The sequence below is a fragment of the Canis lupus genome, chromosome 18, assembly GCF_048164855.1.
Source record: "Canis lupus baileyi chromosome 18, mCanLup2.hap1, whole genome shotgun sequence".
Taxonomy (NCBI): Eukaryota; Metazoa; Chordata; class Mammalia; order Carnivora; family Canidae; genus Canis; species Canis lupus.
In genome coordinates this window covers 45,238,237-45,265,004 of record NC_132855.1, presented here as the reverse complement: position 1 = coordinate 45,265,004, position 26,768 = coordinate 45,238,237, and the positions used below count along the sequence as shown (strand labels likewise).

The window sequence follows — 26,768 nt, the reverse complement described above, 5'->3', positions numbered from 1 at the left end:
ATTCTTATCTAATTTTTTCCATAAAATATAATCCTGTGTCTGAAGTAAATTTACCAGAATTTAAATCAGTTATATTTCTTCTATATGTGATTTATATACTTGTACTGGGTCAAAATTAGGTTCATTAGTTCATCTTGTTTTTATTTTATATAATGCTTTTGTGTTTGTATTATTTGTATAAATTTTCTAAGCTTATGTAAAACTAAACACATTTAAATGGATTCAAAGTCAAACCCATAAAATATGTTATATTCAGGCAGTTCAGGTTCTATTTATATGCCCTCCACATATTGTTTCTTTGAAAATGTTCTGATTTAGTCATTCATCCTTTTAATATAAGGAAAAACAAATATTTACATATGTATATTTTTATACATATTTTTCTATAATGTACATGTTTACACATTATATATTCATTTATACATGTGTATGTGCATAGATGTACATATCATATGTTGGCTTGTATGTGTACATGTATTTGCAAATCTAAATATATATATATAAGCAATAATACATGACACAGTTTTTTTCTAACATATTGCTTTATTCTATAGCACTATTTAGATAAGTTCCTCATTCTTTTATAACTTTTATTCAAAACTTCATTGTGTGGATGTAATAGTGTTTTACACAAATATCTGAAACCCAAATATCCCATCAAAGGGGACTAGAAAGATTGACAATCCTATGCAAATATTCTTTCTGCATATTTGCCTAGGTATTTTTGAGACAGATTTCAGAGGCATTGCTGAGCCAAAAATTAACATCATCCATAATTTTACTATAACACAAAGTTTCTCTTCATAATAGTTTTATCATTTTGTACTCCCTCCAGCAACATATGAGAACACCCGTTTCCCCACAGGCTTGATCCAAAGGTATGTTGCCAAATTGGAATTTTTGCCAATCTAATAGAAATGGAATTTCATTGTAGTTTCAATTTGCCTTTTACTTATTGGGAGCAAAATTAAGACTCCTCCATGTTTAAGACATTTTCCTCTCCTTTTCTATAAACTGCTCATTTTTCATTTTCCTCTAAAGATATAATTTTCTGTCTCTATTTTTAGAAACTCTGTCCTATCAACTTTATTTTTGAAATAAATTTAAATTTTTTCTAATTGATTACTTATCTTTGATTTTGCTTATAATTCTTTAGTCATTCCATTTTTTAAAATGATCAAATTTACAAGCTTTTCCTTGAACTCTGATTAAATGCAGAAGCAATAAAGTTCTCTCTACTCCCAGTTTACAGAGCAATATTCAGATATACAGATATACAGATATACAGATTTCCTTCCAGTAGGTTTGTACATTTTGTTCTTTAAATTTGCACTTCTGGTCCATTTGAAAATTATCTTGATATGTAGTGTGAGAATGAATTGAATTTTATCTTTTCTTTATGTCTGGTCAGTTATCCCAGGATCCCTTATTAAAAAACATATTTTTCCCCACTGATTTGATATACTGAACTTTACCAAAAAAAATCTCACAAGGATTAGGCTCTATTCATAGATTTTCTTGTTCTCTTCTCTTTAGCTATCAATAATACACTATTTTAATCTTTACATGTTTTAGTATCTGATAGAGCTAGTTCACCCCACATATTACTCCTCTTCTTATTAGGACATTTGTGGCTGTACTTGCTTATTTGCTTTTCCAAATGCAAGTACCAGTTAGCATATTTACACCCAGAGAGAGTAAACTATATGGTAATTCTGGTAACTCTATCAAAACTGCATTAAATTTATTAATTTATAGAATATTAGTATCTTTATGATGTTAAATCTTTCTTTGAAGAAATGTAGTATGTAAACACACAACACAAAACCAATTAGAGGATTTAATGAAAGAGAGAATCTCATTATAATAGTGTATGTCTGCAAGCTTAGAAATGATCGAAGCTTTCATGAGGAAAGTCGTAATATACTCCTGAAAGGCACAAAAGCAGCTAGAACAGGAAGATACACCATATATATGCATATAAAATTCAATATCACAAAGATGTTAATCATTGCTTGCACAGCATGACCTCAGTTTTCAGTCCTAGTAGCATGACTAGACAATTATACTCCCTTAACTATTCAGTCACAAACAACTTTGGAAGTATTTGAGCAAGTAATATCCATCCTGCTTTTTGTTTGCAATCCTTCTGTTGACACTTTCTGAAAATAACCTGAAAAGTTCAACATCAAAACATACTGAGTGGATATCAAACTTGGAAGGAAATTGCAGAGTATACAGTAGAGCATCCTTTAAAGAAATGCTCTATCATTGATGCTATTGATGATACAGAGTATAATTCTGTAAGAAAAAGACTGCAGGTATCACAAACCTTAACTCTAAAAGAGCTGGACTGTAAATACAAAGGAGTTTGAGAAGACCTCAACATAGAAATTCTCGAGAGTTCCCTAGACCTTTTAGGGGTATGTTAGGTAGAAAGTATTTTAATTATTTTTGTATGTTATTTGTCTTCTTTCACTACATTGATATTTTCACTGATGGTTCAAGAGCAATCATGGGTAAAATTGCTGACATTTCCACATGAATCAAGTGGCACCAAGCTTTACTAGTATTCATATTTTCCACTCCCACACACTCACAGTACCAAAAAAATAAGGGGAAAAAACCAATTCCACTTAAAAATATCCTTGAAGCAGAAGAAATTATTAATATTATTAAATCTCAACTCTTTGGTATATATCTTTTAAATACTGTTTGACAAGGGAGAATTATACCTAAAGTTCTTTTCTGCATACTGAAGTATGATGGTTGCCTTTAGGAAAAGCAGTCATGCAATGGTTTGACTTGTGAGCTAAACTAGCTACTATTTACAGAACACTATTTTTACTTGAAAGAATGACAGAAAACAAATGATAGTTATTCAGATTGGGGATATTTGGTAGAACATTCTTAACAATGAACAAAGTGAGCCTGTCAACTTCAAAAAAAGAGAGCTGACTAGATTTGCAGCCAATGATAAAATTGGAACTTTCAAGTGAAAGTGATAATTTTAGAAAAACTTTATCTGCCACCATGCATGTTCCCAATCTTCAAAGACATTATTGGTGAGTTTTATGGTGATATTGGTAAGTGGGTTTTTTTTACACTATATAATAAAATTTATCAATATTTGGAAGATCCTCCTAACTTGGTAAATGAGTATATTCCAAATGACTATTGTATGATGTTATAATATCATGTGTGGTAAAAGACAATACAGATCGCAAGATAAAGCTATGAATTTTAATGAAATAGAGTAGGACCAGGTTACTGATATGTCATTAGCTGAATGGTGGCCCCCATGAAAGGTAAGTCCTATTCTTTATCCCCAGAAACTGTACCTTAGTGAAAAAAGAATGAATTACATGTCAAAGATATAATTATATTAAGGATTTTGAGGGAAGCTTATTTTGAATTATGTGAATGGGACCTAAATTCAATGAAAATAGTTATAAGAATTAGGCAAAGGCAGATGTGACCCAGAGGCAGAGGTTGATTAGGTCACCAATCAAGAAATGCCAGTACCATCAGAATATGAAAGAGGCACAGATCAGATTCTCTCCTTGAGCCTCTTAAGGAAATGCAACCTACCTAACACCTGAATTTCAGATTTCTGGCCTCCAGGGAATAGATTTCTGTTATCAATTACTCAGTTTACAGTAATTTGCTGCAGTGCAATAGGAAACTAATAGGATATAGTTTTAGATTCCATATTGAAACCAACCTTTAAGAATCTACCTTTTATAAAGTAACTTTCAGTGTAGCATTAAGAAAGGAATATTCACAATTATCTAGAAGGCTATTAAAATATCCCTCTCTTCCCAGTTACAAATGTGAAAGCAGATTTTCTTTACTTATTTCTACCCAAATGATATATGGCAGCAGACTGATGCAAAAGCAGGTATGAGAATACAGGTATCTTCTATTAAGCTGGACATTAAAGCAATTTATACAATTGTAAAACAATGCTATTCTAATAACTTTTTATGCTAGAAGAATAGTTAACTTTTAAAACAGTATCCACGTTGGGGATCCCTGGGTAGCTCAGCGGTTTAGTGCCTGCCTTTGGTCTAGGGCGCGATCCTGGAGTCCCAAGATCAAGTCCCACATCGGGCTCCCGGCATGGAGCCTACTTCTCCCTCCTCCTGTGTCTCTGCCTCTCTCTCTCTCTCTCTCTCTCTCTATGTCTATCATTCATAAATACATACATACATACATACATACATACATACATACATAAATAAATCTTTAAAAAAACAGTATTCATGTTAATCAATAATAGTTTCAGTATACCCATTTTTATTTTTATTTTCTTAAAGATTTTATCTATTTATTCATGGAAGACACAGAGATAAAGGCAGAGACATAGACAGAGGAAGAAGCCGACTCTCTGTGGGGAGCCTATTGTGGTACTTGATCCCAGGACCCCAGAATCATGACCTGAATCAAAAGCAGATGCTCAACCACTGAGCCACCCAGGCACCCAGCCATTTTTAAATATATAAATATTTTTAAATTTTATGATTTATAAGTTCTTTGGGATCCTTAATAATTTTAAGGAGTATAAAGAATCCTGAGACCACAGATTATAGTCCCCAATATATTACACCACAATTGCCTGTTTTATGTTTTCGTAATAGTAATATCTGAGAAAAAAATCTTTTTATGAATTTTAAAAACTTCCTTAGAATAAAATAGAAGAAAAGGAATTCAGAATTCTCTGTGAGGAGGGTCTTTATAAAGAAGCTAAATTTTCAGGATATAAATTGTGTTTATTAAAGGTCTGGAACTTCAAAATAAGAGATAAAAATTATTTGACCTTTTCATCAATAAAAGATACAGAAAGACCGACTTTAAAAAGAAAAGCAAAAAGCCACAGTCAGAACCTATCTTTGCATTTCTTCCATCATTAAAGGATTACACAGATAAGAATACTTTAAATTCCTATGAACTCTCCCATCTAATTCCCTTACACATGAAATTATTTCTATTCTTTTCTATTCACCCCAAAACCCATTCCCCAGCACACCCTTTGATCTTAGGACTTTTCTCTACTTTCCTCTAGTATCTGCATCATAAAGCCCTCAAACCTAGTCCTGCAACCCTTGAATGTCTTCAGAAAGCAGAAGAAGAAATGAGGCTCAATGGGCAAAGCTAGAATCTGTATTTGAAGACAAAAGTGGGAGTGAGAAAGGTTCTGACCAATGATTCTGATCCTGTTACATGGGCATATGTTTTCTTCTCTGCAGATCATCTATCACTTTATTAGTTTTCAAATTTTTGAATCAACTTGCAAAGGACAGAGCATACTTATAATAACCAGAAATAATGCAATTTTGTAAATATTTTTTTAAATTTCTTTTAATTGGAGTTCAATTTGCCAACATATAGCATAACACCCAGTGCTCATCCCATCAAATGCCCCCCTCAGTGCCCGTCACCTAGTCACCCCAACCCCCTGCCCACCTCCCTTTCCACCACCCCTTGTTCCTTTCCCCGAGTTAGGAGTCTCTCATGTTCTGTCACACTCTCTGATATTTCTCACTCATTTTCTCTGTAAATATTAACAACATAAAAGTAATGGTACAGTTAACAAAAGTTGAAGTGAAAGCAATGAAGAATAAAGAGAAGGGTAGAGTCACAAATTTCTTCATCTTATATGTCAGTTACTCAATAAATACCATCTAAAGGCATAGTTCTCAAAATGTGGACTATGGGACAAGCAAATCAGCATCACCTGGGAACTGAATAGAAAAGCAAATTCTCAGGTTTCAGCTTAGAGCTACTGTTAAGAGTTTAGCTAAGTGGATCTATGATAGTGCTGCCTTGGCATTCATCCTGTGTGGCCAAATGGCCTGCAGGGACCTTGAACTCAAACTAGTCACTGCCTGAGTGCATGCCTTAGGTAACAGTGCCCAGAGTCATGAACAAATATGCTCCTAATAGGACTCTCTTAGCTATCATTGTGTTAAGCACTCTCCTCCACATCCCAGGGCCTTCCCCTTGGGCACCTCTCAGGTAAATGCCCCATGAAGCTTACCAAAACATTCTTCTTTTTGGTTTGAATTGACCAATTTTGCTTTAATCCAGGAATTTCAAATCACTCCACCCTCAGACCCTAATAAAGGCATGTGCCCCACATCCCACCAGTCTCTCTGCCTGTACCCTGCCTTGACCCCTTCTCATGGTCCCTACACATATACCATGAATTTCCTCCAGGAGTTATGAATATTAAGTCAATTCCTTTGTAGTATTTTGTTGACTAGTGACTCAGACAGCCTGACACCCCAGCTCAGCCCCAGGCTGTAAGTAGCAATGCTAATTTAACACAGTCACAACATCTGCTGAATCATTTTCTAGGGATGGGGCCCAGGAATCTGCGTTTTAACAAGCCCTTCAAGTGATTTTGATGCATGCTTAAGTTGGAGAACCATTAATCTTATTGGAATGAGAAAAAGATGTCTAAGTATTTTTTTTTTTTTGAAGGTGAACTTTTTTTTTTTTTAAAGATATTTTTTTTTATTGGTGTTCAATTTACTAACATACAGAATAACCCCCAGTGCCCGTCACACATTCACTCCCACCCACCGCCCTCCTCCCCTTCCAACACCCCTAGTTCGTTTCCCAGAGTTAGCAGTCTTTACGTTCTGTCTCCCTTTCTGATATTTCTCACACATTTCTTCCCCCTTCCCTTATATTCCCTTTCACTATTATTTATATTCCCCAAATGAATGAGAACATATAATGTTTGTCCTTCTCCGACTGACTTACTTCACTCAGCATAATACCCTCCAGTTCCATCCACGTTGAAGCAAATGGTGGGTATTTGTCATTTCTAATGGCTGAGTAATATTCCATTGTATACATAAACCACATCTTCTTTATCCATTCATCTTTCGTTGGACACCGAGGCTCCTTCCACAGTTTGGCTATCGTGGCCATTGCTGCTAGAAACATCGGGGTGCAGGTGTCCCGGCGTTTCACTGCATCTGTATCTTTGGGGTAAATCCCCAACAGTGCAATTGCTGGGTCGTAGGGCAGGTCTATTTTTAACTGTTTGAGGAACCTCCACACAGTTTTCCAGAGTGGCTGCACCAGTTCACTATGTCTAAGTACTTTAAATAGAATAACTATAAGAAGAGCGTCTTTGTATTACAATACATGTAAGAAAACCAAAAGGGGAGTTTGTTGGGGAGAAAAAAGGCAGGCATTCATTTGTATTAATTGCCCTAGTTTTTCAGGAAATAGTTAACAAAAGTTACCAGGAGTTGATAAATTAACAACACTGAAGGCAGAGGGAGAAGCAGGCTCCCTGCAAGGAGTCCAGTGCAGGACTTAGGACTTAATCAGACCCCAGGATCATATCCATATCCATACTCAACCGCTGAGCCACCCAGGCGTCCCTGTGTTTTCTTTTTTTGACCAAATTATTGCTCTATCATTTTTTTAAGATTTTATTTATTTATTCATCAGAGAGAGAGAGAAAGAGAGAGCACAGCAGAGACACACACACAGAGGGAGAAGCAGGCTCCATGCAGGGAGCCCGATGTGGGACTTAATCCTGGGTCTCAGGATCAGGCCCTGGGCTGAAGGTGGCGCTAAACCACTGAGCCACCCAGGCTGCCCTCACTATCATTTTGAAATAATGTCCACATTCAATTTCCCGATCCCTGTAAATTTTGCCCCAATTTACAACTAAATATTTATTTGAGCATTTTATTTGGTTTTCTCTTAACATCAAAGATATAGACTTTAAAAATTCCATCTCAATTCTGTCTTCACTGATATTGGCATGCAAGGCCAGATGACAACAGGATTTCCAGTGCCAAAGCAAAACCTGTGCCAAAGTTAAGCAAAGACCACGCTACTCAGGCTATTACCAAACATGCATTCTCTCTAATGTCCCCTGTGCCTTTCTCTAGTTCACCCCATCACTTAAAAATCCTCTTGCCTTTTGTTTCAGCAGAGCTGAGTTCAGTCTTTCTCTCCTATTGTAATAGCCTGAGTGGTGTATACAATTTCAAACTTTCTAAAATGAATGCTCTAAGAAAAAGAAGTACCCTACAAATGGATTATGTTCAAACAATGTTGATAAATGTAATAAAGTGAACATACCCTCCCTGAAGATACATTTCAAAGAGCTTACTACAGAATCTGAGAATCTATACAGGATCACAAACCCAATCTATGTAATCTTATCTCTACTGCATTTTCACTCCTTTTGTTAGACTAACTGCCAAGTACACCCTTCAGAGCACTGCCATAAGTCCATTTGACCTTTGTACAGCAAAGAGGATCTACAGAGTTCATGCACATGGCTCCCTGATGCCATGGTGAATGTAGATGTGTTAAAGGCAATAATAAGCAATCCCTATGGGAAAAATATGGAGATAACCAAAAGTAAAAGTATTTGTTTCATTATGAAATATTACATGTGTATTTAATGAATCACTTAGCAGATTCCTGTCCTTTGTGAGGAATGAAGTTAACATTTTCACTATTTATCCTACAAAGTATATGTATCATAGAAAATATCTTCTTATGGATAAGGAAAGTACCTATTGGACTATCTAGGTAAAAATATCAACATACAGGGTAATGCACACATAGAGGATTTAGTAAAAAGAACTGATCTGAAGTGAGTAATTTCAGGCACTCCTGTCTTCATCTCAAGATGGAATAGAGTCTACATCTATGCTGAACTTCTCATTACTTTCATAAAATAGGTGACTTGTTTTTGAAAATCAACTTTCCCATCTTTATTTCAGTTCCCTGAATTTTCCAGTCACTCAGAGCATACTCCTACCAATTCTTTTATTCATGTTATCATCTTGAATCATTCTGATATTCATAAGCACCTTAAAACATATTCAGAGTTCTACCAGCCAAAAAGAAAAACAAAAGAGATAAATACATACAAAAGAAAATACCTAAAGAAATCTGTATTAGTTATCTAATATACATGAGAAATTATAGTTGACCCTTAAACAACATGGGTTTGAACTGCACGGGTCCACTTACACATGGATTTTTTTTCGAAATACAGTTGGGTACTGCAAATGTATTCTCATGATTTTCTTTTCTATAGCTTAGTTTATTGTAAGAGTACAAAATGTAACATGTATCACATACAAAATATGTGTCACTTCACCTTTTGTGTTATTAGGAGCCTTCTGGTCAAAAGTAGACTATTAGTAGTTAAGTTTGGGGGGAGTCAAAAATTATTTGATTTTTTTACTTCCTAGGGGGTTAGTTTGGCACACCTAACTCTCATGTTGCTCAAGAGTCAACTGTACTCTAAAACATAGTGGCTTAAAACAAACTCAGAAACTCAGATATGGCTTACCTGGGTGGTTTTGACTGACTGTCTCTTATGAGATTGTAGTCAGGATGTCAGTAGATATGTGAAGGCTTACTGGGACCTGGATGATTGGTTTCCAAGGCAGTTCACTAACATGGTGCTGACTGTTGGAAGGAAGCCTCAGCTCCTCTTCAAGAGCTGCTTGAGTGTCATAATGACATGAGGGCTGGCTTCATCAAGCATGAGTAATCTATGAGAAAACATGGCAGAAATCATGATCTTGTTTGATTGTATGACCTTGCCTCAGAAATCATGCACCATTATTTCTATACTGTTGGTTATACAGGTCAACCCCATGCCATGGAAAGGGGAACTACACAAGTGAATAGCAGGAGGTGAAGTTCACTTGGATGTCAACTATCATAACATCCTCCTTTTACTCCTAGCTCTTCTACTTACTAATCAACATCACTCTCTGGTTTTGCTCCTAACTATTCCAATATGTGATCTACATCTTTCCTCTCTTCTTTTTCACTATTCTAATTCCTTCTTATTCCCCTTACCACCTATTTCAGTGCATACTATTCCACAGAAACCATTTCCTGAGGATTACCAATGATCTCCTCCTGCTAAATTGATGACCTTGACCTTTCCTCAGACATTTTCTTCAATATCTTATAATGTTTGGTGTTACAAACTACCCAGTCATGAAATTCTTTCTTCTGTGGCGTATTTAAGAGCTTCTCCCATCTTTTTAAAACAACTTTTTCTCTCCCTTCCTTACTAGGTTCCTAAATGTGGAATGTTCTTTAAGCTCATCCTTCTGGTTTTCTAAGTATAATTGAGCTGATATTAATTCACTATTTCAGCTATGTCATGTATTATCTGGCCACTAATGAATCTATACTTCCTTCCCTACTCCATCATACTATGTCCTTTCTAGCTGCCTACAGACATTTCCATTGTCTAATCTCTAAACATCATTGTTTCTCCCTTTAATGCCTCTTGGAAGAACCTACCTTATTCTATCCACTCCAACTACCACTACCCTTAGTCTATGCACTCCCTATAATACAAACTTAAAAAGCAATATTTTAGCTGCTATACTTACTTGACTTGAACATTGACCTTGCTCCTCTTCTAATCCAACCCTTGTATGTTTTGATGCTAGATCTCTTTGAGAAATGCCTTTTATCTTTTCATTTTCCAGCACAAGAGGATTCATTACCATCAATTGCTTTTAAATCTAAACTCCTTAGACTGGCTTTTAGAGCATTTAATGTTTTCCCATTTGGCTACCATATCTAATTTCATATTCCCTTTATTTCTCTTCAGTGAGTTGATTCATCCACTGTCCCCCATATACACAAATTCTGCATTTGCCTTTTTAATTCTATTCTCCCCCCAACACACACACACAAAACCTTACTCGTTTCTTCCACCTTCCCAATTTTTGTAGGTCCACTTCAAATTCCACAGTCTTAATGAAATATTTTCTAAATACTTTAGTTCATACTGCGCTATTCAATTTTTGAGTTCCTAATGCTTTATAAGGCATTCCTGTCTCTTATTCTTTGTTAGTCTTGTTTCTAGAACTCAGTTGCAAGCTTCTGAAGACTGAAGTCATATTTTGTATTTCTTATTTCTTTTAAAACACCTAAAATAGTCCATATGTAACATGCTGAACATATAACAGGCCATGAATAAATATTTATTGGTTAACTAAATACAGAAAATAACTAGAAAACTCCCATGTCATTTGGTAGAATGACTACAGGCAAGACTCCTTCCCAAAATTTATTTTCTAAAAGTGCATTTTCTCCATGCATCAATGAAAAAAATTGTCTTCTAGCCCAACTTAGTTCTTAAAGCATGTATAAAATCCAAAAGACAGAATTGTTAAAGGTACAACTAACTAAAGAAAGCCAGATATACAGAATTATTGCTTCATTTAGCAAGTACAGAGGAAATCAGATCATGTTTCAAAAGTAATTTGATAATTTTGGCAGTTACAGAATAATTAGGAGAAAAAAAGGAGTAAGGCTGTTGCCTTGGATTTATTAAGGGAAAGGAAATTCTTATAAAACCAAAAAGATAACAGGAAAACCTACAGGATATGTAACAGGAAAAAAAAATAGTGAAGGTGATTGTATCAATGAAGAAGCACTATTTTTTTTTCCAATTCAAGCATATTAAAAATTAGCAGTAGTATTAAAAATAACTATGATCTGTCTTTGGAAAAAATGTATTCATATTTTCCCCAAGTCTCATGGCTTGTTGAGCCCCTCTTCAGAAGCGGTATTATATCTTGGACCAGCATGAGTTTTGCAGCTAAAGAGACCTGCATTACTAATTGAGTGACTTAGGCAAGTTACCCAACCTTGAGGAAACCTACCAACCTCACGGGGCCATTGTGCAAATTACATGAGATTACACATCTGAAAAAACCTGGCATGGTGCCCAACACATGCTGGTCAATACATCTTAGTTTTTTCCATACTGTTTAGCTGAGATAAAGAGCAAATCAGAGGCAGAACAACACTCGATCAGAAGGGATGAACCAGGAATTATGATCCTAGCTCAGGAGCTGATTAGATATTGTGGCAGGAACAACCAACAGTCTTTCAGATTCCATTTTCTCTTCATTTTGGTAGTAGATCCCCCTGGCACACAGGCAGCCAAATGAAGCTATATGTCTCGTACCTTCGCAGGGTTTTTAATTGTTTGATTTGCAGTGCCTTTGTTTGTATAGATCAGATACTTCACTTTACTACCTTTTACCATGCACTTCTGCCCTAACCTAGCCCAACTCCAACATTCATGACTCATTCCTGACACTATGGGCTCTTCTGTGTATGGCCACTGGACCAGATGATCCCTATATTGATTCCTACATTCAGTGGTTCTGGGGAATCAGAATAATGTTCATTCCTTTGGTAGTCAATATTCTAAGGACTTAAATTTTGGAATGAAGAAAAAAGCAACACACTAAGAAAATCTGAAATAATCTAAGCTTTAAAATTCTCTGATCTCTTTTGCATGTTAAACCTATCATATTTTTTATTTAGATGTAAGGTATATTAGTTTCCTGGGCTTCTATGACAAATTAATTGCCACAAACCTGGTAGGTCAAAAAACAAATTTATTTTTTTCACAGCTCTGGACACCAAAAATCTAAAATCAACTCATCTATGGGACCCTATTCCTTGAAGGCTCCAGGGGAGCAGCATTCCTTGACTCTGTGAGCTCTGGTGACTTTAGGTCTTAACATAGTTTATGGCTGCATCACTGCAATCACTGCTTCCATCTTCACATGGCCTTCTCCTGTGTTTGTGTCTTCTTCTGTCTAAAATCTTCTTCTGTCTAACTCTGTTAAGGACACTTGTCACTTGATTTAGAGGCCACTTAGATACTCCAGGATGATCTTATCTCAAGATCCTTAACATAGTTACATCTACAAAAACTATTTTCAAATAAGATCACATTCACAGGTTCCAGGGATGAAGGCTATGTCTTGGGAAGCCACTCCTGAACGCACTGACAGCTACTTAAACACTCACTCACTTATAGAATACACGTGGTCTAGACACCTCACACTGAAAAGGAAATAGTCAAATAGCAAATTTTTCAACCATTAACAAAGGTAGCATTTCAGTGCTTTAATATATCTTGTGAACTACCAATTTAAATAGCAATCTTTTCAATCTTATCAATATTGTCTACGTCATGTAATTTTCACATTATTGTTAATGATGTTCTAATTGGAACATGTACTATTTCATTAATAGATCACAATTATTGAAAAAAACTTGCAAATTACTTTTTTCCTACTGCTTTAACAAGTAATACCTGTATACAATATTAAAATTCAAAAGTATAGAGAAAAGAATTATTCCCCTTCAATATTCCTTGTCTAGTTCCTCTCTTCTCAACTAACAGTTAACAATTCCTTTCAGAGTACCTTGTGCACACATAAAGGGTACTTACTGGCTTGTTTTATCATAAATAAAATCATGCCATACATATTACTCAGTGAGCTGCATATTTCTTTTGTCAGTGTTTTAAGGATATCTTCCTACATTAAGACCTATACCTTTACTTTCTCAATCACATAATATTTAATAGAAGGAAGGTTTAATTTACTGATGAACATTTATGTTCATTTTGGTATTATATAAATGTTGCAATGGTTACATGCCTTTAAGAATGTGCAAAGATTTCTGTAGGATAGATATTAGAGGTGAAATTTGTTTGATCAAAAGTTATACACATTTCCAATTAAGTTGAGCCTGCTAATTTGTGCTCCAAAAGGTGCTCTATGAACTGGCCAATTAATGCTGAAGAATAATTCTTACCTAGTCAAACAGCTGTGTGTGTGCACGCCCATTAAATATGTACATGTTTATGTATCCACACATCTTAAAATGCATGAGAAGTATACACACACACACTTTTTATGCTATCCTGAGTGTATGGCAGGCCACTTAGCATCAAATATATGAATTAGGAAAAATGCCACTAATGCCCCTATCCTAACCCACCCAGGGTGAGGATCATTGGGCCCTCAAAGAAGGGAAAAGAGAGCCCCTTTAGGGGATATAGTAAAGCAAAAAGTTAAAAAAAAAAAAAAAAGTGCTGTCATGCTTTCTGATCCAGTGCCATGATCATCCCAGAGTAGAATACTGTCCCAGATTAGGAATTCTCCCTCGAATAATAGCCACGAGGCTACAAATATCGCTCTTTCTTCTTTTAGTTTAAATTCAATTAGCCAACATATAATAACACATCATTAGTTTCAGATGTAGTGTTCAACAAATATCTAATTGATGCATCCTAAGTCAATGTAGGAGCTCAATCTAACAAAAGCTTCAGATATCATTATACTTTTTTTTCCTCAAAAGTTATAGCAAGAAAAAACTTGCTGGAAGCTATATGTAACTTGAATTCCAAGGTGATCTGATTAAAATGAGCACAGTACCACGAATTATGTACTTAGATGCTTTCCAGCAATACCAGGAGAGGGAGAATATCTTTTTATCAGGCTCCAAGTTCAAGTGGATTGACAGTGGCATTAAAAAAAAGTACTGAGGTACCCTCAAAAGTGGTCACTCCTGCTCAGCTCTCATCATAATTATAGCAAAATAGTAATAAAAATTTCCCAAAGTATTTGAACAATTATGGGCTCTTAAAACAAGCTGACTACTAAGAATGCACATATTTTAAAAGCAGAACTTAAAGCTCTTTAAAATGCAGCAGGTAACTGTGTTTCTAAGTTAGAGGTGTACATAAATTTATTTATCAACCCATAATAGGACATTTACAGACTCAAAATTTATCATGTTCCATTAGATAAAGAATTTCATTCTATTGAGCTTTTCCTTATTCAGGGACTAAAATGTCTTTCATCCAAGCCCACTGAAGTTCAGTACACCCTAACTTTCTACTCCCTAAACACCTCCACATATATCCTCATCACCTCTTTGACAAAATAGGGTGCCAAATAATGAAAACATGACGGGTTGTCTTCCAAGGAATTGCTTATTGATTAAAATCTAAGATGCGTAAAATGTCGTGTTGTTGCAGTATTTGTTTTATTTACGACAAAAAGAGCAAGAATGTTAGTCAATTTAGATATAGGAAATCACCTGCACTAGAGATTAGAATACAGTGAAGATTAGAGACACAGTTCAGGATGGCTGCACTTAGGCAGTGTGACATATTTCAGGACAAAAGGATTTGGTACAGAGGGAGGATTCTATTCTGCCAACAAACAAATAGAGCAAATGATTATTTGTGTTCCTTACAAAAATATGTTGTGTTCTTTACAATAATTCTGCTCATTAAGAGATTCCATTAAAAAATAAATAAATAAACTGCAAATTGGGAAACAAAATGTAGAGTATTTGACAAAGGACATATAAAGACTACATAAAGAATTTGTACCAATCAACACAAGTAACTCTACTGAAATATGTGCCATAGAGCAGATACCAAAAAGAACGTACGTTTTGAAAGTGCTCAATTTTTTTTTTCTGTCCTGTATAGGACATCTTTGCCTAACCTGAGGTAATGACAAGGCTTATCTGTTTTCTTGTAGAACTTTTGAATCTGCTTTTCCATTTGGATCCATGAACCACCTGGAATTACTTTCTGTTTATGGCATGAGATCAGAGTCAAATATATTTTCTTCCATACAGATAGATACAGAAGTTGTTCCAGCAACATTTGTGGAAAGGTCATTCCCCAAAGAATAGCTTTGGCACTTTTGTTAAAAACCAGTTAACCAAATACGTATGAGTCTGCTTCTATATTCTATTTCATTATTCTATTTGTCTATGCTTAGGCCAGTACCACACTGCCTTGATTGCTGTACATCTATAGTCAATTCTGAAATCAGATTGTTTCAGACTCACAACTTCGTTCCTTTTCAACATAATTTTAGCTATCCTATTTTCTCTGCGTTTCTCTATGTAATTTAAAACCATCTTGTCTATTTCTTCACAACAGCCTTTGACATTTGGACAAAGATTATATTGAATGTATATATCAATTTAGGAAGTATAGACAATTCAACATTAAATTTTCTAAAGGAGGACCATGTTAGATCTATGTTTTTGGTCCTATTTAATTTCTCTCGGTAATATTTTATAGTTTTCAGTATGGAGATCATTGGCATCTTTCATTAGATTTATGTTTTCTTATCTGATTTTTTAATGCTACTGCAGATTTTTTAAGATTTTATTTATTTATTCATGAGAGATACAGATAGACAGAGGTAGAGACATAGGCAGAAGGAGAAGCAGGTTCCATGCAGGGAGCCCGATGTGGGACTCAGTCCTGGGACTGCAGGATCACTCCCTGAGCCAAAGGCAGAAGCTCAACCACTGAGCCACCCAGGCATCCAAGCTACTGTACATTTTTTAATGTTTTTTTTACAATTGGTGGTGAGTGGGGACTTGCTGTATAGCTGGGGTCCCTTATAGTTCTGATCTATTACAAGAACCCAAATAAGCTATTACACATGTGTTTGCAGTTCAGGTAAACATTTCCTCAGTGATGAGAGCAGTGGTAAGTCTCTTCTATCCAATAAAAGATCTTCTAGCACTCTGATGTTTTGTTTGAGTTTCTTTACAAGCTTGGCTTTATGATTTTTTTAACTACGACTTTTTTATAGTTTCTCCGGCTTGTTTAATTGTAAATTTGAGACTGATAGTCTCTTGTGATGTTTTATATCCAAACTAGAAATCAATAGTCTTTGCAACTATTAAAAAAATATATCACCAATCTTCCCTTTCACTGTCTGAAACAACAAAAATAAAAGTTATCAAATAGTGCCCAGGAGTCCAAACAATCTTAATGAAAATAGGTGTTTACTCTGTGCTTGCTATGTGCTAGGATTTAGATTTACAAATATCAATTCATTCAATCCCTAGAACAACTGTATTGGGCAAGTATGATTATCATTATTTCCATTTTACAGATGAGTAACCTGAAATCCAAAGTGCTTAAGTCATTTGTCTAATAAAACACAGCTGTTAAATGGTGGAACTAAGATTTGAACACAAGTAGTTTATCCTTACCTACTTCCTTACAATACCTCTCTCCCAAATCTTCACATTTCTATCTCTACCCTGACTTCCCAAATGTAATAGCTATCTTGGTGTTTTGGTGGGTTTTTTTGTTTTTTGTGGTTTTTTTGTTTTGTTTTGTTTTGTTTTGTTTTTGCAAATGCTTACCTCTTCTCTCAGTTGTACCTTACCTGCACTTTTTTCACCTGAGGATACATTTTATTAAATGCTTACATTAAAAACAGTAGTTTTGCATATGTTATTTGCAAACCTCACAAACATTATGATAGATAACATTAGCCTCATTCTACTTTGAGGGGAACTGAGATTCAAAAAAGGAGACTTTCTCAATTTACATAAAAACTAGTGAATGAAGGAGCTTAGATTCTGATCTGTCTTGAATTCAAAGCCCATGCATGATGCAACCTCTCATGATTACTCATCTTCTCAATTTGTCTTTACAAACCCTCTTTCCTCATCATTACTTAGATATTCTAACTAGTTATTTAGCTAAACACTATTCTCTGTATAACATCATTACTTCATTTCTTCTTACTGATAATCTTAAATCATTTGCTTGAAGCTAGATACTCTGCTAATATCTACTACGGTCTCTTTTAGAGGCAGTTATTAGAATTGAAGTTTAGAGAAGAACATCCTAAGGAAATAGTCATTAGTAGAAAAGAGGGTAAGTAGTGAAACAAGTGGGCTTCTAGATGGGCGTAGTAGATTGAGACTTGGGGCTGAGCTTGATTCTCAGCTCCTGGAATTGGGAGAAATAATATATAATCTTTCTACTAATGCTCAAAAGGTCAGAAGCAATTATGACCCCATATCAGCACTATTACCAAACCTTTCCAAACAGCCCCTCCAACTGACTTGATCCACTTCAAAATATCACCTGTGTCCATTTTTACTTGGATTCAACAGAAGGAAAGGAGTTTAAGAAGACCCCAAATTCCTCAAAGCTGACTTTGGGACTCCTATACCACCACCTTTATTCCCCAGAAAATTTATCCAATTCTGGCCTCATACATCAGAAATCTGATGCAAAAAAAAAAAAAAAATCTGATGCATAATTTCTAGTTATTTCTTGAATCTTTTAGATGGAAAAAGAAACATAGCTTCATGAGAGCTTGCAATCAGAGGGCTTGTCACTTGATCTGCTAATACTCAAATTATGATAGGCCCTATGCAAAAAAAAAAAAAAAAGAAAGAAAGAAAGAAAAGAAAAAAACAACCCTATAATCCATGATTTTTTTTGGCTTATTTCTGAAATGTAATGGCACTTAAGATTCAAAAAAGACTGAACACTTATCTTCATTCTCAGTATGGGAACTCTTCAGAGAAAAAAATTGTGCTACTCCCTTAGGACTGAATCTCATTTCAGGTACATGTTCCTTACTATAGCCCGTGTGTAATTATTTAAATGTCATGAAACCCTGGAAATGTGTTTGATAAAGTAATTGAAATTACTCCATGTAATTTATTTTATTTTCAATGATGGAAATGTGTGCACATAAATGTCACTGCACTGTCAATGAAGTTAATGACAGGTGAGTTTACTTTTTGAGGGAGGATTTTGCCTTACAAATACAAAATTTCTTGTGCAGCATATGTGTGAATTGAGACATTGATTAGTGTGTATTATTAATAAGAAATTCCCCCATTAGATCCTTTGATAGAGAGGAGACCAGGACTTTATTGAGACCCAAACTCCTGATCTAATATGATCTCTGTGATACTTCCACAAATTTGGCTATTTTTTTGTAAATTATATGTATCTTTGTTTTTATTAATTTCAGAGGTAGAATTTAGTGATTCATCAGTTGCATATAACACTCAGTGCTCATTACATCAAATGCCTTCTGTAATGCTCATCACTCAATTAGCCCTTTTCCCTAGCAGCTTCTCCTCCAGTCACCCTCAGTTTTGCATTCTAGAGTTCAGCATCTCTTATGATTTGCCTCCTTCTCAATTTTCATCCTATTTTCCTTCCCTTCCTCTATGTTCATCTGTTTTATTAAGTTCCAAGTATGAATAAAATCTTATAGCATTTATCTTTCTCTGACTTATTTCATTTAGCATAATACCCTCTGGTGCCATTCACATCATTGCAATGGCCAAATTTCATTCTTTTGATGGCTGAGTAATATTCCTCTGTGTGTGTATATATACATATGTATATATACACACACACATATATATACACATTCATACATATATACATACATATATACATGCATACACACATTGCATCTTCTTTATCCATTCATCTGTAGATGGAATCCAGGCTCTTTGCATATTTTGGCTATTGTGGACATTGCTGCTATAAACATTGGGGTCTGTGTGTCCTTTAGTGGCTCTCTAAAATCCAGGCTGCAGCACCACATGATACACTTTTTGCAACAGATTTTTGCACTGGGAACAGGACTTGCAGTCAGTTATCACAAATGTACAGCAAAACCAGGCAGGAAAAATAATAATACTTCATCCAAAATAGCTTTTACAAGGGGTTCTATGCCTTTGGATCTCATTTCATAGAGTTTGCTTCAGTATCTCCCTACATACAAGTACAGGTGAAACTACTACTTGCTTTTGGTTGAGAAACTTGCTCTGCCTTCTTAGCACAGCAGCAAAAAGAGCCTTTGGCTGACCTTATAGAAAGTTGATTTTTGTCTTTGTCATTTGTAAAGCATAAAACAACCTGTTATTTGACAAGAGATAGGCTTTCAAATGAATGTATTAAATGTGGTTTGATAAAGCATGAGGAGTGAAGGGAGACTAAATCCTTGACTGTGTACTTGTAATAAAACTTTCAGTTTGATGTGGAATACAATATCTACAGTTGATCTGGGTAAATATTCCCTCAGACTGATTAAGTAACAGTGGTGATAGTATATTCCATCAAAGTTTAGAGGAAAAAATGATATGGCTCCTTCCTACATTGTAATCCCATAAGGAATATTATTTCTATATCAGAATTACTGGCAATTGAAAAATCCTTTTTAGTTACTCTATTGTGTTTAGGTGTGAAGATAAATGAATCACAAAACTAATTTAATGTACAGTTATAGAATTCTTCTGGTTAATTATTCTTCTGGTTACTACAAATGTCAAATGACTTACAGATAACAGGAAATTGCTGAATTTTGTTATTTCAAGCTTTAAGTAAAGCCTATATTATACAAAACCACAGAAGTATATTTACTTTCATAACAGAAGTTTCCTTGAGTGCCATGATTTGTAATATATGTTAATATCATTCATAATTTCCTTAGTAATCCACTTTTATTTTTAAGATAACTGCATGTAGATAAACAGAGCTTCTCTTGTCTATTTGGAACACAGAAACTGAAGAAATTGAACCCTCAAAACAATGTAATCATCAAGTAAAGTAAATGAAGACTAAATTTCTGGGTTGTACCACCTAGACAAGAAGGCTCCTGTCCCAAGCCAGTCTATGAGCAGTCTGCTCTTACCCTCTTCCAGGTACATTACTCTACACAGATAAGGACCTTGTAAGGCCAAGGCTCTGGGCCCTTGGGGCCCTGAAATTAGCTACCTAAATAGCTTTAGCTGGTCTTGGACAGGTGTCTGATGAGCTACATCTTCTGAAGGGTGAGCTAAGCCACCACTGCAAAGCTGAAAAGTGGCCAAAAAGACATTTGTTCAAAAAGGCAGCTATAGATGAAACAAGTTTGCCTGTGGAGACTAGAGGATGCCCACAACATGTACACAAAGCACTAAGCACCTGTGATGTGGGACAGAGCTTAGTAGGTTGAGTAAGCCACCATAGGCCACATGTCTAGCACTTTCTGGGAAGCTCCAATTTTCCAAAGGATTTCAAATTCTAACTGATCTTGCAATTCATTAGGAATATGACTTCATCAAGATAAGAGGATAGCACATATTATAATTCAGGTAAGAGTATAGCACATATTATAATTTTGTTAGCTTGATTTATAACTTTAAAATCTTATACATATGGTATATAAATCACTATCTATAATTGTACCTCCACCCCAGAAATAGTTAGGACCAGGACCAGGCTTGTCTTTTAATGAAGATCCTAATATCCTTGAACATGACTACAATTTTTTCCAAATCATTGTAGTAAGATTTGAGCATAGACTCTAATAAACAGAACTGCCTATACATACATAATACATCTCAAGAGCTATAACATGCTTGCAAAGGGTATATATGCTACATATGTATATTATCAGCTTAAGTCCAGCAAAGAACATAAATGTATTATTCATGACATGAAATGCAATGATTAATATCTCAAAAACTACATTGCTTCCTACCTCTGGACATAAAATGATTAACTTTTTTTAAATGTTGGGGTGTGATTTCACAGTTTTACTAACTAAATTTTAGCTACATCAACAGGAGACTTGAAGAAAAACAACAGGCTAAAAAATTGAGCTCTCAATTTCCAAAAATACCTATTTAAAAACCCATTTTTCTTCTTATTATAAATGTTATAAAGTCAAAGGCTCTGTAGAAAATTAAGAATTTATGGCTTTAACTCCACAAAGTATACTGAAAGAGGGGGGTTTTTACCATTTAAAGTATTTGCCACTATATGCTTCTCTTTAAAATGCTTGAAAGAAATTCTTTGTGGCAGAAGGGATAAAATAGACAATGGTGTACTAATAAAAGAGGTAGAGTCTATTTATATTAGTGCATGGCATGTGTCAAGGACCTGACTTATAATTTAAGAATTAAATTATCTGTACCAGATTTTAAATCTCTAAGATATTTCCTGTAATTCAAAGGATAGAAAAAGATCTTTGTTGAGAATTAAATCTCCTTTTTAGCTCATACCCAGTCTTACATCCAAAAGGTCCACTAAGTAACATGAAAAGGATATTTGTAAAATAGAATACTCTAAAATGAGAAAATCATTAAAGATTGTACTGAGCCTAAACTTTGTCATGATGCTGAGTAATTTGGCTACCAACAGAAAAAAAAAAAAAAAGCAGCATTCTATGCATATTCTCTGTTCCTTTTAAATCAATCATAAAATCAAAGATAATTTAACATCAATTCTTCCTCTTTAATATGAAAAACTTTTTATTCAGTCATTATGCATATTTAACATTGTACAGTATATACTATACACTGGTTCTTACAGGCACTTTATAATAACTCAGTCAATCACTATTAACAACTTCTGCGGTGGATACTTCAACGATCTCTCTGTTACAGGTGAGAAAACAGAGGAAGAGAGGTCAAGTAACTTGGCCAAGATGACACAGCTCCAAGTGCAGAGCTAGAATTCAGACCAAGGCCAACTGCTCCAGAGTCTGAATTCTTTAACTGCTGCATTGACTTTTCGCACTACTCAGGACCTTATTAATGTAAGTGAAAGTAATAAATTTAACTAATTCAAAGAAAACACAGCAACAACTTTAAGAAGCAAGAGATATACTGGTGTATGTAACCATGAAGTCCATGGATTATTGGGTGGATTTGACACAGGTTTCAAACAATGCCACTAGAACAACTACTTTGCTTTCTTCATTCAATGAGTAGCAACAATGGCTCCAGAAATTCCATAATTAAAAGTTTATTTTTTTGTTTGTTTTTTTTCCAAAGCACCTGGCTAGCTCAGTCAATAGAACATGAGACCCTTGATCTCAGGGTCCTCTGTTTGGGCACCATGTTAATATAGAGCTAACTTAAAAAAAAAATAAGCTTTTTTATACTTTCAATCTCAGATAATGAGTGTTCTTTCATAATTAAAAAAAATGTTCTAGGGATACCTCTCTGCTTGGGCCATGTGTCCATCTCTGAATAAATCACTATAATTAGTAAGGAGAATACCTGGTTGGCAACCTGGGGCTTATGTCCGAGCTGTGGTTGATGGAAATCAGTGACCTTCACTTGAATCATATGGGATTCCTCCCAGGAAAGAGATTATGTTACCACAAGAATGAGAAAGGATGCTAGGCAAGAAGAAATCATGCAAGATCTAAGAGTGAAGCTTTCTTTTACTAGAAAGATTTCAGCAAATGTACCAACCATAATACAAATTATTTTAAATTATTGTGTTATTTAAAATATATAGTCTGTTACATCATATGGTAACTATAAATTTTCTGAACCCATTTCAATATTGTCAAATGTATTTTACACAAAATCTGTAGACATATTTCAGTATTTGTTGTGATTATGTAAATACAGTGAAGAGAAACTTAAATTTGCTTCTTGCTGCCATCAACAGATCCTGTTAATTCAGTATCCAGTGGTTGAAACTTCTAAAATCAGAAGCAGCAATATTCGTTAATGAACACTACAGTAGTTTTGCTCTAAATTATCTGATCTTATCTTTTTTACATACTTTTATAAAATGCTTGGTAATGCAAGGACAGAATATCAGTGTGTAATATTCTGTAATTATGTAACTACCACCATATCCATACAGGTGCTTTTCAGGAAAAAACAATAAAAACCAAAAAACAAAAACCTAAAGGCATACTTCAAAATACATTAAAATTATGATCAATATTCAGTAATGATTTTGCAAAGTCCATATCTCTAACAAAAGTTATCCTTTAGTTAACTTGAACTTTTCCCTGTGACAAATTTGATTACCTATATTAAACTATTCAGAAATAAAACTCTAAAACAAAAAGGAGGGAGTATATGAAGAAATAAAATAATATCCGACTGTAACCAGTGTAGAAGAATGAAAATCTTACAGAAAGGCATTTTGTGCAGTATTCTTCTCAGATCCCTTTAAATGCACCCATTTATTGGGAAGACAGCATCTACTTGAGTCAAATGAAGTTTCCAATTCCACAGGAATATAATGGTATGGGAAAAAGTTTAAATTGCAGTAAGAGTAATTTAGTTTATACCATAAAGAAATCATTGAAAAGATAATCCTCTACACCGAAAACTTTTGAAAGGATGAATTTGGAAGGAAAAACATTTTGCTGTACATACATTTCTCACTAGCAAAACAAGATCTCTTTTCTGATTCACTATATAATTTGTTTTAATCTAATGTGAACCTATGAGTTTTTCAATCCTTTCAACATTAACTAAAGTACTAAAATTATGTTAAACTAATATGTATTTTTTCCTAACACAGACATTAGTTAATCATTTATAAGATAATGCACCCTTTCTCTTTAGCTCTAGATTCCTTTTTTCCTGAAATAAATTTGAAATATAAAACTAATTGCCTTCAGTATAAATACAAAATTTTTAGAAACTCAGTATGCTTTCTAAAGAAAAAATAAATGTGCCTTTTCTTTCTATATAACTCAAAAATATGGCAGAAAATATTTTATTCAGATTTAAACAAAACAAAACCCTCCACTGAAACAAAAAAGAAATGCCAAGAAATATTACTTTCCATGGGATTTTCTTCCAAAAAAAAAATAGTTTCAATGTGGCTTACGAACTCTCAACCCCCATTGAGATATGAGGAAAAGTGGAAGGAAAACAAATGCCAATGAGTGCAAGTAATCCAAAAGTAATGATAAGGAACTTTTTAAAAGGAAAAAAAGCAAAGAATATTCTCATTGTATCAGTGAATTTTTTCCTGAGTATCTATTCTGTTCTTGTAACTAGTCTAGTTATATATCATCTAGGAATGTAAAGAATCCAAGCAAATGCTTATGAAACATAAAATAGTTGCTGACTACCAAGTTTGTTAGCGGTTTTGTAACCAATATGACATTCAAGTACCAAGAGAGCTATGTTTTAAAGATAATTATTCAGCAATTTTCAGGATATAGAGAACAGAAGAGGAAATACACAATAAAAGCACCTGGGAATGCAAGGGGACTGGAACTCATATTTATGGAGTCCCACATAGCTTCATGCTTTAGTTATAGGACTTAATTTCCCTCAATAGTGGCAATTCAATGGATTGTAGGTCATGATATATTAAAAAATAGATAAAGATAGAAATTTACCAGATTGATATGACTGTACAAAAGATTTAAAGGAATTTAGTATTAAGGAAAAAGGAAGAGAACATTTAGACTAATTACTTTATGAAATGAGTGAAGGAGGAAGAGTTGGATAAAATAATGTATAGATAGGAACAAAAGTCATATTGAGGATGTCCTCTGGAAAAGATAATGCCCTAGGAATCAATGGGTCTATTCCAACACTCCAACTCAGAAACCAACTGCGATGACCAAAAATATTCCAGAATACTGAAAGCAAGGGACCATACCAAACACAAGAATGGCTGCAAGCTACAATACAGACTGAATAAAAGACAATATTGGCTACTACACAGTTCCTTTTAACAAGAAATCAGAGGAGTGTTGCATGAAGTAAATGAAGAATATTTTGTCAAAAAATGCTTTAATGTCTAGCACTAAAGGCTAGAGGAATTGTGCTGCCATGGGAAAGACAAGAGATGTACAACTGTGCCCTTCTTAACCCCATTCTAAGGTCATAAAGGAGGATTTGCAATGAACACTTTCAGCCAAGTCCCCCAAAGCATGAGAGATACAGCATTTCCTCACTGAGCAAACTGAAAATTAGAAGATTGTATAGAGCTAAACTTTCTAGAACTCAAAGTGGACTGAAAAGAAAAATAAACAGAAAAATTAAGCTCTTAGTTTTGTAGTTCTAAACGTTATAGAAACAAAATCACCACAAAGGTGACAATGCCCACACTTCCTCAGACTAGTTAGACTAGACTCATAACATTTACTTATGAAATCTAGCATTTCAGTTAAATTTTGAAGGGCAAAATTATGAGATCTTGGTAAACAAAGAAGAGAGCCAAAGAGAATCCATCTTTACTATTTTGGAACAAATGGCAGAACTAATTAGAGTTGCCCCAGTGCATTCAGTCCTATAAAAACTCATGAAATCAATCTGCCACATAGAAATGAAACTGTAACATGCAAAGTACGGATGCAAAAGTATGCTTTTGAAGATGTAGTAAAACAGCAAAAGAAAACTAAACCAAAAGTGCTTTGCTCTCTCAAAAAAAATTAAATAAATAGACTCCATGAGTGATAAGAAAAAATACTTATATCAAGATGAAGATGATGATGTGGATCAAGCTAAAAAATTTTTTAGTTTCTGAACAGTTTAAAAAGGAATTAGATACATATGCTTAGAAACTATTGAAAAGCAATGTAGAATCAATAATATCAAATATCAAATCACTGCTTTTAATGAAGGGCTTTAAGAAATACCCAGAATATGGTCTAAGGAAAAAATGAGAGACACCAAGAACAGAGAGCAGAAATCCAACATTTGGGAATAAAATTTCCTGCAGGAGAAAACACAACAGATGGGATGGAATAACCAGAAGTATACTAAAAGAACATATTCATGGTCTATCTACAGATAGAAAACATTTGCCCTGCACATAATGCAATTAGTCATTTGTGGGGAAAAAAAAGCCTACAAGCATCCAGAGAAGATAGAAAATTCACCTACAAAGAACAGCAATTTGAATACATAGGGGTTTTTTTTCTCCTTGACTGCATTAAATGCCATTTAGCATCTGCTAACATTTGTTAATATTAAAAGGACAGGATTTCAATTCATGAAGTTTACAAGTCTAATAAATTCCCATTCTGGAAAATAAGAAATCTAAGAAATTTTTCAGATAAAAATATGGTGTGAAAAGTACATTGTTTATGTGCCATTGCAGGGAGAAAAAGCTATTTGAAGTTATACATGAGTAAGTTAATCAAAATAAGTAGCCAATAAGGGAGGAATTTGTTAGTGGGCATTAAATATATTTGAGTGTGTGCACATGTGCGTGCAAGTGTGCATGCACATGTATGTGTGCATGTATATATAAATATTTGTGAAGAATCGATGATTATGGAAATGTGTTACAAAATATGTTAGATAAGAGAGTGAAGAAATTGCAAGTTTGCCAACACTTCATC

General features: G+C 34.5%; 1 long non-coding RNA gene across 1 annotated transcript in view; it reads right to left on the bottom strand.

Annotated features, from left to right (window-relative positions):
* The window catches only part of LOC140609121 (uncharacterized), a 31,916-nt gene that overhangs the window by 867 nt on the left and 4,281 nt on the right, over positions 1-26,768 (bottom strand). The window contains exon 3 of the long non-coding RNA XR_012011076.1: positions 9,347-9,551. This is a non-coding gene — a long non-coding RNA (uncharacterized lncRNA). The remainder of the gene's footprint in view (positions 1-9,346; positions 9,552-26,768) is intronic.